The following is an 18,346-nucleotide window of genomic DNA, read 5'->3' as shown; positions in this document are numbered from 1 at the left end:
GTAAGATAGCAAACCTAGCGTGGAGTACCAAATGAGGTTAAATCCTTCCATGCAAGAGGTGGTGAAGACATAAATCATAAAATGGTTGTATGTCGGGGTTGTCTACCCCATTTCCAATAGTCCTTGGGTGAGTCCGATGCAATGTGTGCCAAAGAAAGGGGGCATGACCGTGATTCGAAATGACAAAAATGATCTCATACTAGTGAGGACGGTGACCAGGTGGAGAGTTTGCATGGACTATCGGAAGCTCAATAGTGCTACTTGCAAAGACCATTTCCCTATGCCTTTTATTGATCAAATGCTTGATCAGCTAGCAGAAAGGTCATTTTATTGCTTCTTGGATGGTTACTCCGGCTACAACCAAATCAACATAGCCTTAGAGGACCAAGAGAAGATGACATTCACATGTCTGTATGGGACCTTTGCTTTTAGCCGGATGCCATTTGGGCAATGCAATGCCCCAGCTACTTTAAAACGATGCATGATGTCAATCTTATTGGACATGGTGGAGGATTTCTTAGAGGTATTCATGGATGAATTCTCTGTAGATGGGGATTCCTTTGAGCATTGTCTTGACAATCTTATGCATGTTCTCAAAAGATGTGAGGAGACAAACCTTGTGCTAAATTGGGAAATATTTCACTTCATGGTGGATGAGGGTATTATTATTGGCCACAAAATCTCCAAGGAAGGCATTAAGGTTTATCGGGCAAAGATCGAGATAATTTCCAAGCTTCCTCCTCCCACTTCGGTCAAAGGTGTTCGGAGCGTTTTGGGGCATGCCGGTTTTTATCGGCGATTTATCAAGGACTTCTCAAAAATTGCAAGCCACATGTGCAAAATCCTTGAAAAGGATGCTAAGTTTGAGTTCGATGATAAGTGCCTCAAAACTTTTGTGGAATTGAAAGTAAGGCTCACCACGGCACCTATTATTGTAACACCCGATTGGTCTCTTCCATTAAACTCATGTGTGACACCAATGGTGTGGCTATTGGAGCAGTGCTTGGTAACGGTATAAAAGGATACTTCATCCTGTCTACTACGCAAGCAACATACTCAATGGTGGACGAATGAATTACACTATAACTAAGCAAGAACTTCTTGCCATTGTTAATTCTTTTGCAAAATTCCGGGCGTATTTATTGGGATCCAAGGTGATAGTCTACACCGATCATGCTTCTCTCAGCTACCTGATGGCAAAGAAGGATGCTAATCCAAGATTGATCAGATGGGTTCTTTTGTTACAAAAGTTTGACTTTGAAGTCAAGGATCGGACAAGAACAAAGAATCAAGTTGCGGATCACTTATCTAGGCTTGAAGAGGCAGGGATACCAAGAGAAGATCTTGAAATTAATGATGCCTTCCCAGATGAAAACTTATTGGCAATATCTAGCACCTTCACTCGATGGTATGCCGACATCGCTAACTTCTTGGTTAGTGACCTTATCCCCTATGGATTGGAAGCTTATTAGAAGAAAACATTCTTGCGGGAGTGTAGGCAATACTATTGGGAGGAACCCTTTTTGTTCCGGATTTGCACTGACAACATCATTCGGCATTATGTTCCAGAAGATGAGGTGACTCAAATTCTCAAATCATGTCATAGCCCCCCAGTTGGGAGTCACCACAGTGGAAACCGTACTGTGGCAAAAGTGCTTGAATGTGGCTATTATTGGCCATCGATCTACCAAGATGCAAACCAAATGGTCAAGGCATGTGATCAATGTCAAAGACAAGGGTCAATTTCTAGGAGATATGAAGTGCCTATGAACTTTGTGATGGAGGTCGAGATCTTTGATGTGTGGGGGATAAATTTCATGGGTCCCTTCATAAGCTCTTACGGCATGGCATATATCTTGGTGGAAGTAGCTTATGTATCCAAATGGGTCGAGGCAATTTCTTTGCCGAACAATGAGGCAAGGAGTGTTACCGCCTTCTAGAAGAAGAACATATTTACTCGTTTTGGAACCCCAAGGTCTATTCTTAGTGATGGTAGTTTTCACTATTGCAATAAATCTTTTGCCGGGTTGCTCGAAAAATATGGATTTAAGCGCAAGGTGGCCACCCCTTAATCATCCTCAGTCAAGCGGTCATGTTGAAGTCTCCAACCGGGATATCAAAAACATTCTAACAAAAACTGTTAATTCAAACAGGACCGACTGGTCAAAGAAGCTAGATGATGCATTGTGGGCTTATCGAACGGCATTTAAGACACCAATTGGAACCTCACCTTACCTGTTGGTTTTTGGTAAGGCTTGTCACTTGCTAGTGGAGCTTGAACACAAAGCCGTGTGAGCATTTAAAAAGTTAAATCTTGACTAGGCCGAAGCTGCTAATCTAAGGATGACACAACTTAACGAGATGGAAGAATTCTGTTTCCATTCCTATGAGAATGCAACCATGTATAAAGGAAGAATGAAGTTTGTTCATGATAAGAAGATTTTGAAGCGGGAATTTAAATTCGATGACTTGTTCTTTCTCTTCACGTCAAGATTGAAGTTCTTTCCGGCCAAACTCAAATCCAAATGGTCTGGCCCATTCAAAGTTGTGAGTGTGTCTTCCTATGGCACTATTGAATTAGAATTTGAGGACGGGACTCGAACTTTCAAAGTAAATGGCCAAAGGTTCAAGCATTACCTCAGAACCAATGGAGAAAGGCAACTGGTAGAATAATTCGCACTTAAGGATGATCTTGTACCAATCCCCACCACTGATTAGCCAAAGTGGGGCAACATTGTCGTGCCGGGACGTTAAATCAAGCGCTTCTTGGGGGCAACCCATGTGTTGGTAACATTATTTGGTTAGATTTTTATTTTGGTAGGTTTATTTGTAAGTATTGAATAGTTTGACATGTGTGTTTAGAATTAAGGTTCCTCAAAATACAAAGAAATGGGATGCAAAGGCAGATAGAAAATGAAGGAAAGCAAACTGAACTTCAGTTGTGTTCTGCGGCAACATATGCGGTCGCATAAAGATTTTGTGGACAACATAATGTCGCAGACAAAAGCAGAACACCAAGTCAAATTGGGCCTTAAAAATGCAGACAAAATTCAACTTCTGCGGCCCGTAAAATGATTCTGCAATCGTAGAGTGGGTCGCAAATCTGTTGCACACCACCCATGTACTAATACATCGCAAAACGCATATGCTGCCGCATAATCTGCTATGCGATGGTAATTTCACCACAAAACCCTCAGGTATTAAACCCTAGTTTCTTTTTCTCTCTCATTTACATCTCTCTACTCTCATTTCACATACTTAGAAACGAAAATAGAACACAAAAGAAAAACATAGAAAAAAAAAAGAAAAAAGGAATCGATCTTCCCAAAAAAAAAGGTTCACCATGGTATGTTACTTTCTAATCCTCTTCTTGCTCGGTTGATTTGAATATTTACGTATGCTTTCACTCGCCTCATTCCCCCATCCCATCCATGTTACCCTTCTCTCTCCACCCTACTTCTTGTATCTTGTACTGGGAATCAATTTTTGAGGGAAATATGTGTATCGGGTCAATTAAAATCAGGGGGATTAGATTTAGAGTTACTAATTTGAGGGTAGGTTTTAGTGATTGTTGGAAATACACAGTGGAAATTGATGGGTGGTACTTAAAATTGATCTAATGTTGCCTGTTGGGTAATTATCTCGTGAAAGTGTGCATTAGCTGTGTAGTATAGAAAATCATGAATTGCACAATATTGTATGTGGACGAGTTCTCCACATTTCAATGTGGAGAAGATGATCTTTGCAGTCCGCATAACTGTTTTGCGATCATCAAAATCATCGCATTGTTATGCTTAGGAGTTTTAAAGATACCAATGTGCGGTTGAGTCTGCGGTCGCAGAAATAGTTTGCGGACCGCATAACTGTCGCATAGTCCACCAGAGTAAGCTGAGTTTTGAGGCCCAAAACAAGATCGATCTGCGATTGCAAACTCAGCCTGCGACCACTTCTGCGGCTCGCATAAATATATGCTTCTAACAGGTCCTATTTTACGGCGTACTTCGTGGTCCGCAGATTTGTTCTGCGATCGCATAAGTGGGAAAAAGAACAGTTTTTGTCTCTCATTTCTTTACTATATGGTACACATGCCTTACCATGTACTCACATCACGTTAATTGTCATCCATGGAACCAACGAAATCCCTAGCATCACGAGCACCCACAACACGAGGAAAGAGACAGGAGGAGCTATAAGCCCACAATCACTGAAACCCTAATGCAAACGGCTTGGCACATCTAGAAAATCATCTGAGCCCACCTCCCAGTCTAAAGAGGAAGAGGCACAACTTGACCTTGTTCTACCAGTGAACTTCAGGCCTAAGCACGCAGAAAGAGTGGTGAGGATCTCAAGTTCAGGATCACTGGCTCTTGAACTCTGTAAAGAGATGGCCTGGAAAAAATAAGGGTCCTTGAAAAAAAGCAGCTACGTTTGAACAGTCATGAAAAACAATACCCCCATGTGCTAGAAAATATCCAAAAGAGGGGATGGGAGTTCTTCACTAAGGTTTCAGGGGAGTACAATGAGACACTTGTTAGTGAATATTATGCTGCATATGCTGCATCCAAGAACTCAGAACAAAAGAGAAATCGTATATACTTGAACTCTATCTTAGTCCGAGGAGTTGAAATACTCTGTGATCCCCACTCAATCAATGATGCATATTTCGAAGATTGGGAGCCAGGCATGGCAGAATTTGACTCAAAGATTGAAAATAAGGAATCTGAGCGTGCTTGGGTAGCCTCTGTCATATCCAAGGGAACTCCACCCTAGATTGCACCACGCCAGAAGATTCATAAGAGGGATTTCACCAAAGAAGGCTGGTATTGGCTAAGTTTTTTCTGTTCTCGTATAATGCCTACGAGAAATGAGACCGACATAAGTCTTAAGAAGGCGATCCTCATTTTTTGCATCATGTCAGGTATCAAGATTGATTTGAGACAGCTTATATTCCTTGAGATTGGGGTCCGGTAAAACCAGAAAGAAACCTTTTTTGTAAAGACGCAGAGGTTCCTCCGTTCCCAAACATGACCGCATAGTAAAAGTTGTTCAGGACATTGAAATCACTCGGCATAATGATGCTTCGGAGAAAGTGGTCTAAGATCCACCAGAGAAATCACTCATTCTCCCTCCGGCCTTGCCCGCTTCAGGAGCACATACTGCCTCGTCAGTGCCAAACACATCTTCAGCACTAGCTACCTCCACATCCACTCCCAGACCAGCCACTGCGACACCACCTGTCTCACTGCCTGCACTGTCCAAAGTTGGTCTACTGGCATAACATGCAAATGCCAAAGTAGACAAATTGACAAAAGAACTTTGATTGCTCATCTGGCAAGCATTGGCCATGCTCCAAACCTCAGTAAGTGATCTTCAAAAGAAACATCTATCATATGAGGATCAACTCAAGCACATTGAAGCTCGCCTTGACAAGGTTGAGCGAGGTGTAGCTGGGGACATGGCTCAATTCAAAAAGGATATAGATGAGCTCAAGCTGGAGCTACATAAGATGCAGACACTGGAGTTTGACATGACCACCCTTCTTCCAGTGGAAGGGGAGTAGGGCACAGGCACCTCCCACGTACCAAGCCTTGATCTAGATTTCACAAACCTCATGTCAGCTGAGGAGGCACATAGTACTGAGATCTTAAAGGCTCCGGGTTCTGTGCACACACCGATGATCTTTCAGATGAGGAATCTAGAGAGTCTCGTGAGGAAACTGATGAGGAGTGGATATTTGAAGATGGAGAAGATCAGAGGGACAATAGAGGCAAACAGGTTATTGCTACAGAGGACTGGGTGAGGAGAAGCCGGATGTGCAGACAGCTATCACGCACTCCCTTGCAGATATGGTTGCCATGGCTACTACCACACAGCCATCATCGGGTGAGGTCAGCAGCTCCTAGGTCCATGACCCGGCTTCGCAACTGGAGGAGCTTCCTACTTTGGTCTCAGACACCACTGTCTAGTCAGAGGATACATCCGCCTCAAATATTCCAACCCATCCAAGCGCCTAGTGCGCCTCATGAAGCTCCTAAACATTGCTCTTACTTTTTCAATGCATTGGGACAATGTATGTTTTTAGGTTGTGGGTAGGGTAGTTGACTTTTGCAACTTGTATATAAACTCTTAGTCCCAATACTTTTGACTTTTGCAACTTGTATATAAACTCTTAGTCCCAATAGTGTAGATTTGTATATAGTAATGAATTCCCCTTTGTTTTTCTTTGCTGGGTTCTTTTCCAAGGGTGTAATAGTTGAACCATGGCCGTAGCATGAAACGTTTTGACTTGTTTGGTGCTATTGTTTTAGATTCAAGCATGTGATATGTTTTTGTGGAATAAATTGCACCCTTCAAATTTTGTAAATAAATAGTCAGTCATTTTTATGAAATCGAGGCTCGCTCTTTCACTTTATGCTTACTTAGAATGCCAAATATCATGTGATGAAGCCTTGATTTTCCTTGTATTCACTTGAGGGCTGAAATTATGCCGATTCGAGCAGTTCATGCATCGTGAGTGGTGAGAATTTGTGTAAATAATGCATGTGCTCAAATTATAATGTCTAGAACATGTTCCCTCAAACTATGAAATACTCACTCCAAAAAAAATTAACTAAATAAATAAATAAAATGGAGTGGTGAGGAAACGTGGTAAGGAAAATAACTAGGGAGCGGTCATGAACTACAAGGTGGGTTGATAGTAGCAATTAGATATCAACAAGGGCATTGTATGTTGGTCGAGAAAGAATGTGTATAGCGTTCAAGGAGAGTGCAGTCACTATATTCCCAAATATTCATCCAACCCATCCCGAAGCCAACATTACAACCCTTAAAAAGTTCATTTTGATCTACAACCAATTATTCCTTAGGTAGCAATAAGTTAAAATAAGGGCAAGCATATGGACTGATACTTGTAGCACTTAGCCTTCTTTCTAAGTGCAAGAGTGTTTGATTGTATCCCTTGTGTATATTTGTTGAGTAGGGGATTTTCTTTGATGTGAGCACACATAAATTGCAAGATTTAGCAAAAGCTAGGCTTCTTATAGTAGCGTACAAGTGCATATCTAGCTAGAGGTAGCACTCTGTCATTGCTCTTGAGGCTCGAAGCTAACAAACTGATTATTCGGACTGTTAAATGATCTTTGTATTCAATGAAGGGTGAATAAAAGAAGTTACATGCTTGTTAGCTAACAGTCAGCACCATCCATAGTCATTGTTACTTTGTGACTAGTAGGAAGTAGATTAGTATTTGGTAGGTTGACTTTTTAGTTGCTTGAGGGCAAGCAAGTGTCTAAGTTGGGGGTGTTTTGATTCTAAATACGTAGACTTTAGCTCATCTTTTAAAGCATTATAAGTCATTTCTTGTGTAGTTTAAGTGTTTTGCAGGAAACCAGACTTGAAGAACCAAGAACATGAAAATGATGACAAAAACCCATGGAAAGGCAGAAATGCGGCAGGTCTATGACCGCAAAGGTGATGTGCGGACCGCAGACCCATCGCAGAGTAAAGCAGAACATTCCAGTATCTGAGAGACAAAACTGCGATCCATTGTGCGGTCGCATAACTCTTGTGCGAACCGCATAGTGATTGCACAAATGCAAAAGGATTTACAGTGAAGATGACTTTGCGGTATGATATGCGATTGCGAAACCAATATGCGGACCGCATAACCAAAATGCGATGAAAAATTGGAAAACTCTGCGATCAATTCTGCGGTAATAATGAAGATGCGCGGACCACGAATGCATTATGTGACACATTTTGCTGTCGCATACTTAATCTGCAAGGTCATTTTTGTCACTTTTTGACCACGACTTTTAGACCATTATAAATAGAATGATTAGGATTTTTGTGGACCATCTTGTCTGAATAAAAGGCTACACTAAGAACATTGAATACACCACTATTTTGGAAGCTTTTGAGAGAGAATCCAAGACTTTGTCCTCTTTGTAAGCTTTATGACTTAATTTATTACTTTATTTTTGTATTCTAGTATGAGTAGCTAACTTTAATACTGAGGTTGTGGACCCTAAGTGGGTGTAATGTTAATGAATCTTTATCATTGAATATATATATATATATATAATAGTTGGTTGATTTTTATTCATTTCTAATGCTTCATTTATGGTTGATGGTTGCAAACATTGACTAGTACCATTTCACTCTATCTTCACTTGGAAAAGTAGGTTAGGGTTTGGTAGAATTGAATAGTAAGAACTCAAGAATTTAAACCTTGTTTAATAGAATCGCTTAGGGATAAGTGGGTTCTACGTGGCATAAATTGGTTATTCTTAATTGTAACTCTTTTATATTTGAGAAAATCATAAAGAAAAAATACTACCTAATTATTGGAAAATATTGGGTAGTCATTTAGGAACCATTTGCATATCAAAGGATCTTCTATTAGAAATATATCATATTAACACTGATAGCATTACATTCCAATTATGGGGACACAACCTTGGTTTATTAATAAAATTAATCAAATTAATCAAATTCTCTTAACAAAATAGCTTTTCTTGACAATTCACAATTACAAAACTCTTTTTACACTAACGGAGTAGAACTACGGCTTAAGTCAAGTTTCATACTATTCAAGTAACCTTTTCACACCTATTCCCTGTGGAATTATACCCCAACCTAGATAGGTTATTATATTTGACATCGGCCGCCTTACACCATTTATATAGGTATAATTTGAGCATATCAAGTATCTTCATATAACTCAACTTTGAGCTATTTGCTTTTACACACAATGTACACCTTCACTATTTCCCAATTAATACCAACACCCCCAACTTAGGTTTTTAGCCTCATTATTAACATTCAAGGAGGGACGGGTTCAAGAGAGGAAATTATTTTACAAATGGGGTAAAGGTTTATAATGTGTTAGCCAAAGAAAAGGTTAAAGGCTCAAATGGGGTTAACTAGTGATAATATTTATGCAATAGTAGGCTTGAAAGGCTAAAGATGCTTTTTTCAAAGATCACAAAGAATGTCTAAGGTCACCCCGCCAACCAAGGATAATTAAGATTAGCATTGAAAGACCAACAGGGCAAGTTTTAGATGGTAAAAGTAAGCACATGAATTATTTTAACAAAAACTAACACACATGGCATATGAACTAATCAAGACGGATCAATTTTACTTCTTAATAATAATAATTAGAGAAAAATCATGCTAACTAGTGGGCAAAGAGTCATAAAACGAGCCAACAAGTTATCACAAAAATTATTCTTTCCCATGCATTTTACTTTTTCAAATTTTCACAAAATTTCGGAGGGGTGTTCTCAATTCACAAAATCACATACAAAAGATTAATTTTATTAGTACAAAATTATCCAAAAGTCTCCAAATAAATAATGAAGGCTCATTCCATTAAGAAAGTTATTACGCCATCTATCATAGGAAAAAGTCACCGGTGCAACACAAAAATATTCCTCGGGAATGAAACGTGGCATAAAGAAACCCCAAGGAGATTTATTGAAAAAAATATAGTACCACTAAAGAAATAAAAATAATATAAACTAAAAACTACGAAAAATAATATAAAATAACAAAAATGACTAATACTAAAAGAATACAAATAACATAAACTAAAAACTACTAAAAAAATAAAATAAAAAACAAAAGAGACTAATCCGCAAATACATAACGAATCACAAACTAAGCCCGGCAAGGGCACATGATCATCCACTATAGGAAAACAAGCTCGACAAGGACACATAATATCCATCCAAAAGTATAAGCCCGACAAGGACACAAGTTAAGCATAGATGCACAAATAAAGTATACTCTCTAAAGCCACCCCAACTAAAAATAATCCACTGTCCTCACTGCATAATATCTAAATAAATAGAAGTAGTTTGAGGGTCTCCCTAAGGTCTGCATCAGACTAGCAGACTGCGGGAAAAGGCTCATCACTGTTGTGTAGAGCTCTCGGTTTCATCATCACTAGTATCATCAACATCAACATCATCCGATAAGAAAGAATACCCCTCACTATCGTCCTTGTCCTCGACTGGTATCTTCCTGTTCGGCTACCCCCATTTGAAGATGGCCTTGATGCCTCTCCACATCTTCACCATGAATCTGCCCTTCTTCTTATTTCTCTCTTTCTCCTTCGTGAAGACTTATTTTAGGTCAACATGAGCCTTGGAAATATTGCCATAAGTTGCCTCGAGCCTGCAAACAAAAGCTGCTAACTTCTATGAGACTCGGCTTGGTTTTTCTTGGCCTCCACGCATGTCTTCATCTCTTCTCTAGTATAGTAGTCAAGCATAGGCTGGGAGTGTGATGGCCCACTAGAGAGCTATGACACTAAGTCACGAATGGAGGAAAGCTAGGAATTGAGCATCCCAAAGGGTCTCTCAGCCTGTGTAGCTTGTGAGAAGGACCCTTCTTCTACAACAATCTCCATCTTCCTCTTCTTACTCTTTAGAACACTACCTTTTCCCATCACTCTCAATGGGTGAAAGGTTTTATCTACCGGTACCCAATGATCTCCATCCCACTCCTCAACTTGTGCACGCCGCCAGAACTCTATAATCAATGACAGAAATATCAATGTTGAGCTACCTTGAATAACATACTCCTTCAGCTCCTAAACTACGTAATAAACGACATTCACTGAAATGTCATCAAGGACGCAAGCAATCATCCGGGCCCTAACATGTGGAACATCAGACACGTTAGTAGAAGGAGACACTCTGCTCGCAATTATATACTACCCCATTTTTACTTCTGCTGTGAAATCACCACATTTGATGCCCTTCTTATATTTATCCCAACTCACTATTTTGCATGCAGGACAAAGTTTTGAAACTAGACAATTACCATTGTCGCATGTATCTTTTTCTTGCATTGACGCGAACAGATGGTTTTGAAGCCCATGGACACCATTTATCTATTCAAGTATGAATTTCACAATCTTTCCCCTTATTGTAAGTTCATGGTTTAGGAAATGTGTACGCTTTAATTTTGTAAAAAATTCCCACACCCATTCTGCATTAGCCTTACACTGAGTGGGGATGAAGTAGCTCCATCCCCTTGAAACTAGCCGGCCATGGAAATCCGGAAGGAGCTCGGCTACTTTGTCATTAGCAATTTCATTCTCAAGTTTGAGCTTCTTCGTGAGGATATTATCATAATACCGGCTTTGAAAATCATACGACATGAATCTATTGGTGTCATAGTTCAAATCCTCCGCCACTTCTTCAACTTCATAGTCAAGCGCCGCATTTTCATTCATGTTCGATTTTGAAGCTCAAAATACCTAAAAAATAAAAATAATATTAGTCGGGCATTAGAATCATGTTAAGCAAGTCAAAAGACTGCAAGTACGCCAAAGACTCAAGCCAAATGGGTTCTGGCAGCCAGATTTGCAAAGCTACTGGTTTTGCATTTTTTGCCCAGTCATCGCACCTGTAGAAAACTCATCGCCGGTGCGGTTCTGCATCTACAAAAATTTTTCGCTAATGTGATCTTTCACTACTGAACAAAAATTTCACTTGCAGAAGAGACATTGCAGGTGCGAGGCCACATCTACGGCATTTTTATCGCATATGCGATGTTCATCAGAATTTTAAGAACCCCAGAAACTGCCACTTTTTTGCAATTCAAATTACGATTTTTTCATCAAATCTATACTCAAGGCTTCTAAATTTGGGCAGTGCATGATTCATGACTTGATTATACAGGATTTTAAGTCACATAGCAATAAAGTTTCTCTCGAACAAATTGTCAAACACATGATAAGCACAAGGTGTTAAGATTCTTAAATCAAATTGGGTAATCAGACTTCCCTAATTTCTTTTCAACAGCCACAGCACACACAAGCACACTCTCAACAAATTTCCTCACATCTAATACAAACATTGATACAACGGGGAAGAGGAAGAAGAAGAAGAAGAAGAAGTAGAGGGAGAGAGAGGAAGAAGAAGAAGAAGAAGAAGTAGAGGGAGAGAGAGGAAGAGCATACCTTATTACATGTGTGTGAGAAATTTAGTGGGAGCAGTGGAGATAAAGATAAGTTGCATGAGAGGAGTTAGATTTTGGGACATAAGGGTTTAGTGTTTACCTGATGAAAGAGGGAATTTGTTCATTAAACACACCCGAAAGTTGCACCTGCGGATATTATAGCGCTTCTACGATGCCGCTTATGCGGTTTCTCTACCGCTTCTGCACATAGGCCGCATCTATGATTCTTTATTTGCTCCTACGCCAGCGCATCTGCGCACAAATTTTTGTAGGTGCGATTGCACCATATTTCTACTACACAGAATTGGGCAACCATTATTTTTCCATGTACCAACCCTCAACCTGCACAAATCAACTCCAAAAATTCTTAAACTTTGTAGATTAGTCAAAATAAGATAATAAACTATTCTAAAAAAGAAAATTTCAAAAACAACTTAATAGTTTTGAAATGACGAGTGTGTGATTGACCAATATGCAATCACATTTGCGGTCGTGAAACCATTATGGTCCGTTAAATTTGCCTTCTACTGCATTTTTGGGAGACTTTTGCTGAGGAACTTATGACTATTTCAGCGACCAATATGATGTCTGCATAACCATTATGTTGTAACACTTTTTTTTTTGTCGCAGAAAAGCATTTGAAGCTTAGCCACTTTTTCTTCACTTTCCCTGTGCTCTAAGACACACATATCAAAATGTTCAACAAAAGCAAATAAACCTACAAAAACAAAAATCTAACAAAATCATTTGAAACCGATGGGTTGCCTCCCATCAAGCACCGCATTTCACGTCATGGCATGACGCAAATTAACTTTACCACTTTTCTTGCCACTTGGAGGATATGAACTGGGTACCTAACTTAGACTCAGATTTTGTGACCACGAGCGGCAGGGGGTGGTAAGTTTGATCAAGCCAAACATCAATTTCGTTATTTTGCATTTCTTGGCTTTCTTTTGAGAAATGTCATTTTATCGTCTTGAACTTTCAAATTACAATATACATGGCTCTTGTTTTTCTTCTTTGAACTTCTATATGGATTCATACGGCTTAATTCCCATATCACCATGGAAATACAATGTTTCTTGGAATGAGATATCAACCTCCTAACTTGCAACGTTTTCTGGATTTTGTCATCCTCTTTTTCCCCCGGACAAGAGTCAATCTTAACCATCTTTTTAAATACACCGGTTGACTCTAATTACATTTTTTTTCTCGACAATACCAACAAGCATGGAGTCGGTTGTCGGATGTTCAATTCTTGATTCCTCAAAATTAAGCTCACTTTATTCCTCGAAGTTGGACTTTTCTCGAACTCTTTCCACACTTTCAAGTTGGTGTGCATTATGAGCCTCAACCAACGGTTTTATTTGTTCTTCCAAGGTGAGGGTAGTTTCATCATTTTGATTTAGTACTTGTTTAAAGTCCTTGAGTGCGAAGTTGTGCTTCTCCTTATTTTCAAGAATGGCCTCCAACATGAACATTAACCTCTCATTTTGAGCATTTGAGAAATCTTCTTGATTTTGATCAAGTGCCAAAGAAGGATTTCTGGCTTATACCTCTAAGGGAGTTCTTGGCTATCATCCACTTCTGAGGCTTTTTGGACCTCTAAAACTTCAAGCATTTCTCCCATTTGTGAGTTCAACCTTTCAAGTGCCAAATCATTTTGGAGACTAGTTCCAAAAGCTCCTCCAAGGTTTTGTGCTCTTTGTTTCCTCCTTCAAGTACGCATTTCATTATGATCTTGAACTCTCCATTTGACTATGCTCAATTTCTTCCACTTCCATATTCCTATAATTATCATCACACAAAGTAGAATAGTCATAGCGAGGGTTCGGGGAAGGGAACGACAAATAAGTACAATCCAAAATGGCCATTTTGACAACCACACCTATCACATATACTCAACTCATGGGTTTGAGATTGTGCGTACAATCCGCCCACATATACTCAACTCATGGGTTTGAGATTGTGCGTACAATCCGCCCACATATACTCAACTCATGGGTTTGAGATTGTGCGTACAATCCGCCACCGGGAGAATTTAAATAATTTTGCCAAGAGTGTGGTCCTCAACAATAAGGGCAAGGGTCATCAAAGTATGAGCAACTACCATCCAACCAATTTTTATTATATTATGCTATTTTTCAAAAACAAATAAAATAAAAAGGAAAAACACAAGAAAATGAAAAAAATAAATAAACAAAGATGAGAAAAATAATTACATAAATATTCACAAGTTTTTACCAAAGCACATGCGCTTACTTCTCAAACAACCTAAATTTGCCAAATTGTTCCCCGCCAACGGCGCCAATTTTGATGATGTCCGAATCCACTACTAAAATAGTAAGTGGACATGAACACATGCAATATAATATACCCAACTATGAGTCGGAGTTGAATCCCACGGAGAACAATATGTAGGCGATTAGGCAAGTAAGAGAATTATCGCTTATTATGCTAAGCCAAACACTATTAGGTATTTTTGAGAAATTTTTATAACTAAATGCAAAACTATATACTAACCTATAAACCGAGTAAAATGATCAATGGCTACAAGCATGGATACACTGAAAATTATTGTCACGCCCCGGGCTCGGGGAGCGCGACCAGCGCTCAACCAAGATAACTCGGCCAAGCAAGCCTCATAGATGCTTTCTACCCTAACATACCCAAGAATAAAGTGAAGGTGCATCCCCATTAATTAGACAATAAGAAGATCACATGAACAACACAGTTTCATTACCATTTGTTACTTCATTTATAATTCTCAATATACATTACACATTCATAGGTTGAAGTGGAACATATGATAAAAATACAACATTCTAGTTTGACTTTCCCAACACCAATATACAACCCACACTATGTCTACAGAGCCTCTAAAAGGTATAAAAGAGTAATATGGTTGTGTCGACAACAAAGCCTTGGCTATACCTCAAAACATAATACACAAGGAACAAAAAAATACACGACCGCAAAATGATGTGGGGCTCACCAAGTCGGCTGGGAAGAGGGTGTACTGTTATCACTGATCAATGCCACCAGCTGTTGAACCACTTGCATCCACTAAATATGCAGCGCCCCCAGCAAAAAGGGACATTAGTACATATGAAATAGTACTAGTATGTAAGACTAAACATTCCCTTAATAGAACGAGTAATAATACAAGGAGAAACAATCATATGATCAAAATGAAAGCTTCAAATAATACCAACGCATCAAGTTAGGAGCAAGATAAGTTTTTAAGTAGATTTTAATATTTTAGGATGGGAGATCTTTCGTACCGATATATCACCATGATTTTAGGACGGAGCCCGATCTCAGCCCAATCGGCTCGGTTGTCTCACCTAAAGACATCCAATAACAATCACAATCACCACCATGTGCGCTCCATGGCATCCGATCTCGACCCGATCGGCTAGTCCGTCTCACCACAACGTTGCATGGATCGACATCACATTCTACTAGAAATCCTTTCATCTCGATTAAGGGGATAAAATATCAACACATCAGTCACGCCCCAAAACCGAGGAGCGCGACCGGCGCTCAATCGAGTGAACCCGATCGAGCAAGCCTGTTAGATTTCATTCTACCCAAACTCATCCACGAATGGAGATAATACATATTTTCATTAATTAGACAAAAAGGTGTTCATGTATACAATACCAATTCATTACCAATAGTTTCATCACTTTTAAAGTCTAAAATTGACAAATAATACAGCCACAACATAACATATTTTGACTTTCCCCGCACCAATACACAACCCACACTATGTCTACGGAGCCTCTATAGATAAAGAAGAGTACAATGAAAATGCCAACAACAAGGCCCCGGCTATACCTCAACCATAATACATAAAGAACAAAAGATACATGACCCCGGGATGAAGTGGGGCTCACTAAGTCAGCTGGGAAGAAGGTGTACTGCTATCACTGATCAATATCTCCTGTTGTGGAACCACCTGCATCCATTTAAAGATGCAGCGCCCCCGGCAAAAGGGACGTTACAACTGTCGAATAGCACTAGTATGTATAACTAAACACCCTCTCAATAAAATGACAAATAATACAAACAAGATTATTCAACATCAAACCTCAATTTAGGATCAAGACAGTGTTCAAATTAATTTCCATATCTCACATTGGGAGATTTTTAGTATCGATATACCATTGTCCACAATACCATTATTCGCAATACCATTATTCACAATATCATTATTCACAAAACCAATACCACCATACTTTTAGCACGGAGTCCGATCACGACCCGATCGGATAAGCTATCTCATTAGAGACATCAACCACAATTACTCTCAATATCAATACCACCGTCTTTAACATGGAGTCCGATCACGACCCGATCGGCTAGCTATACATTAGGGACATCGACCACAATAACAATTTCAATTACAATTTCTAGCACAATCACCACCATGTGTGTGGCATGGTATCCGATCACGACTCGACCGGCTAGGCTGTCTTATTTGAGACATCAACCTTATTATATCAATCATCGCATTTCATATTACTTTCACATCGTTTCATTTCATTGGCACTAATGTCCATAATTATAAGATCATTCTTGGCACGTTGGCCATATTCAGCATTTCATGCTCACCTTATCAATTTCAAACATCATCATCATCACCATCAACAAATACAATTCAAATCAAGGTGTGTAGAACACATGTGAGCAATTTATAGTCTAAGGCACATAGAGATATTTCACAAAATTTGGCATAATAGCCTTCGTTTGAACATGACTTAAATTCGAAGCATTATTAATGCACATCCCATATTTCAACGTATCCTCAATTGGTAACATAACATGAATAAAGCATTTGGAATGCTTGTTGAACATATATCTTTCAACCCAATCTTACTCGGAATAGCCAATTTCATAATGAATCACTCAGGACTTACATAATGCACATCAATATCGTGGGATTCAATTCTAAGAGAAGAGTTTAGCCAACATACCTCAATTGAGCTTCTTTAAACTCTAAAATATTCCGAAATTTCTTAGCAACTTCAATCTATTATAGAAATATAATAAATTGAATCAAAATTAGGAAGATGATTATGGTTCTAGCTCATTTGAGCATTTAATCAAACACTAGGTGTGCATTAAGGTTTCAAGGTCCTTTTATGGAGGATTTCATTATCCCACAACCCAATCATTATCATTTTTAGCTCACAATCTTCCTACACCCTTTGATAACACATGCATGTAAAATAAACAACTCTTATGCCCAAAAATATCTTGCTAATTATCCACTTCTACACAAAATTCGAAATTGAGGGTTAGGGTGTAGAATCATAACTCTAGGATGAAGACCTAGTGAGTTTCCCTTCTTAATCTTCCAAAACATGAGCAAGAATTGAAGAATAATTATTGAAGAACACCTTCTCACTCTAGGGCACTCTCTCTCACTCTAAAATGTGAGATTATAGCTCAAACATGGCCCAAAGAGTGTATTTAACGAAATAGGGTCTGGTTTTAAAAATCCAAAAATGGAGCTCCGGAACGGTTTTGCGGTCGCATATGTGACCGCATAATGGTCGCATACTTGCTGACAAAACTGATCAAAAAATCTGTCTGTGTATGCGGTCGCATAGTCGACCGCATAGCTGCTGGCAGATTTGGTCCTCTACTGCTCACCTCTGCGGCCATTATGCGGTACGCAGAGTGATTCTGCGGTCGCATAATAGACCGCAGAATTACATTTTTCCGCCATAAATTTTCCTTTGCAAATGAAACATGAAACATTATTTTCTTTGCAAATTTTACCGGGCTTTAAACTTAAGTACTTCAAAATTTTCCGGGGTGTTACAACATCAATCTCATCTCATTTAAGGGGAATATTCTCAACATATCAGTTCGAAGATTTACCCCTCAATCACTCCTACATTGGCACATATTGTTTCGGGGTTAGGTTATTTCAACCTACCCTTCCTCGGTGACTAACGATACTCCCAAAATGTTTATTACATAAAGGATTTTTCAGCTCATTGCATAAATTTTCACATGTCTTTCCATTTCATTGGCATAGGTGGCCCAAATGTAATATCATTCTTGGCTTGTTGGCCATATTTCACATTTCTTGCTCACCTCTTTCACTTTCAAGCATTATCATGGATTATCAACAACAAGGCATTTCTAATCAAGACTTTAAGTATACACGTGAGCAAATAAGAGACTTAAGCACATTGAGTTTTCTTCAAAATTTTGGCATAATAACTTTCATATAAAACACGACTCGAAGTCATCACATTTTAATAGGAAAAATACATAAGTTGGCACTTGAACTATACCCCAAATCCCTGTTACACACTTTCTGAGGACATATATATCATATTACACACGC

This window comes from Nicotiana tabacum, chromosome 13 (assembly GCF_000715075.1).
Source record: "Nicotiana tabacum cultivar K326 chromosome 13, ASM71507v2, whole genome shotgun sequence".
In the NCBI taxonomy this organism is placed as follows: Eukaryota; Viridiplantae; Streptophyta; class Magnoliopsida; order Solanales; family Solanaceae; genus Nicotiana; species Nicotiana tabacum.
This window is presented reverse-complemented; position numbering follows the sequence as displayed.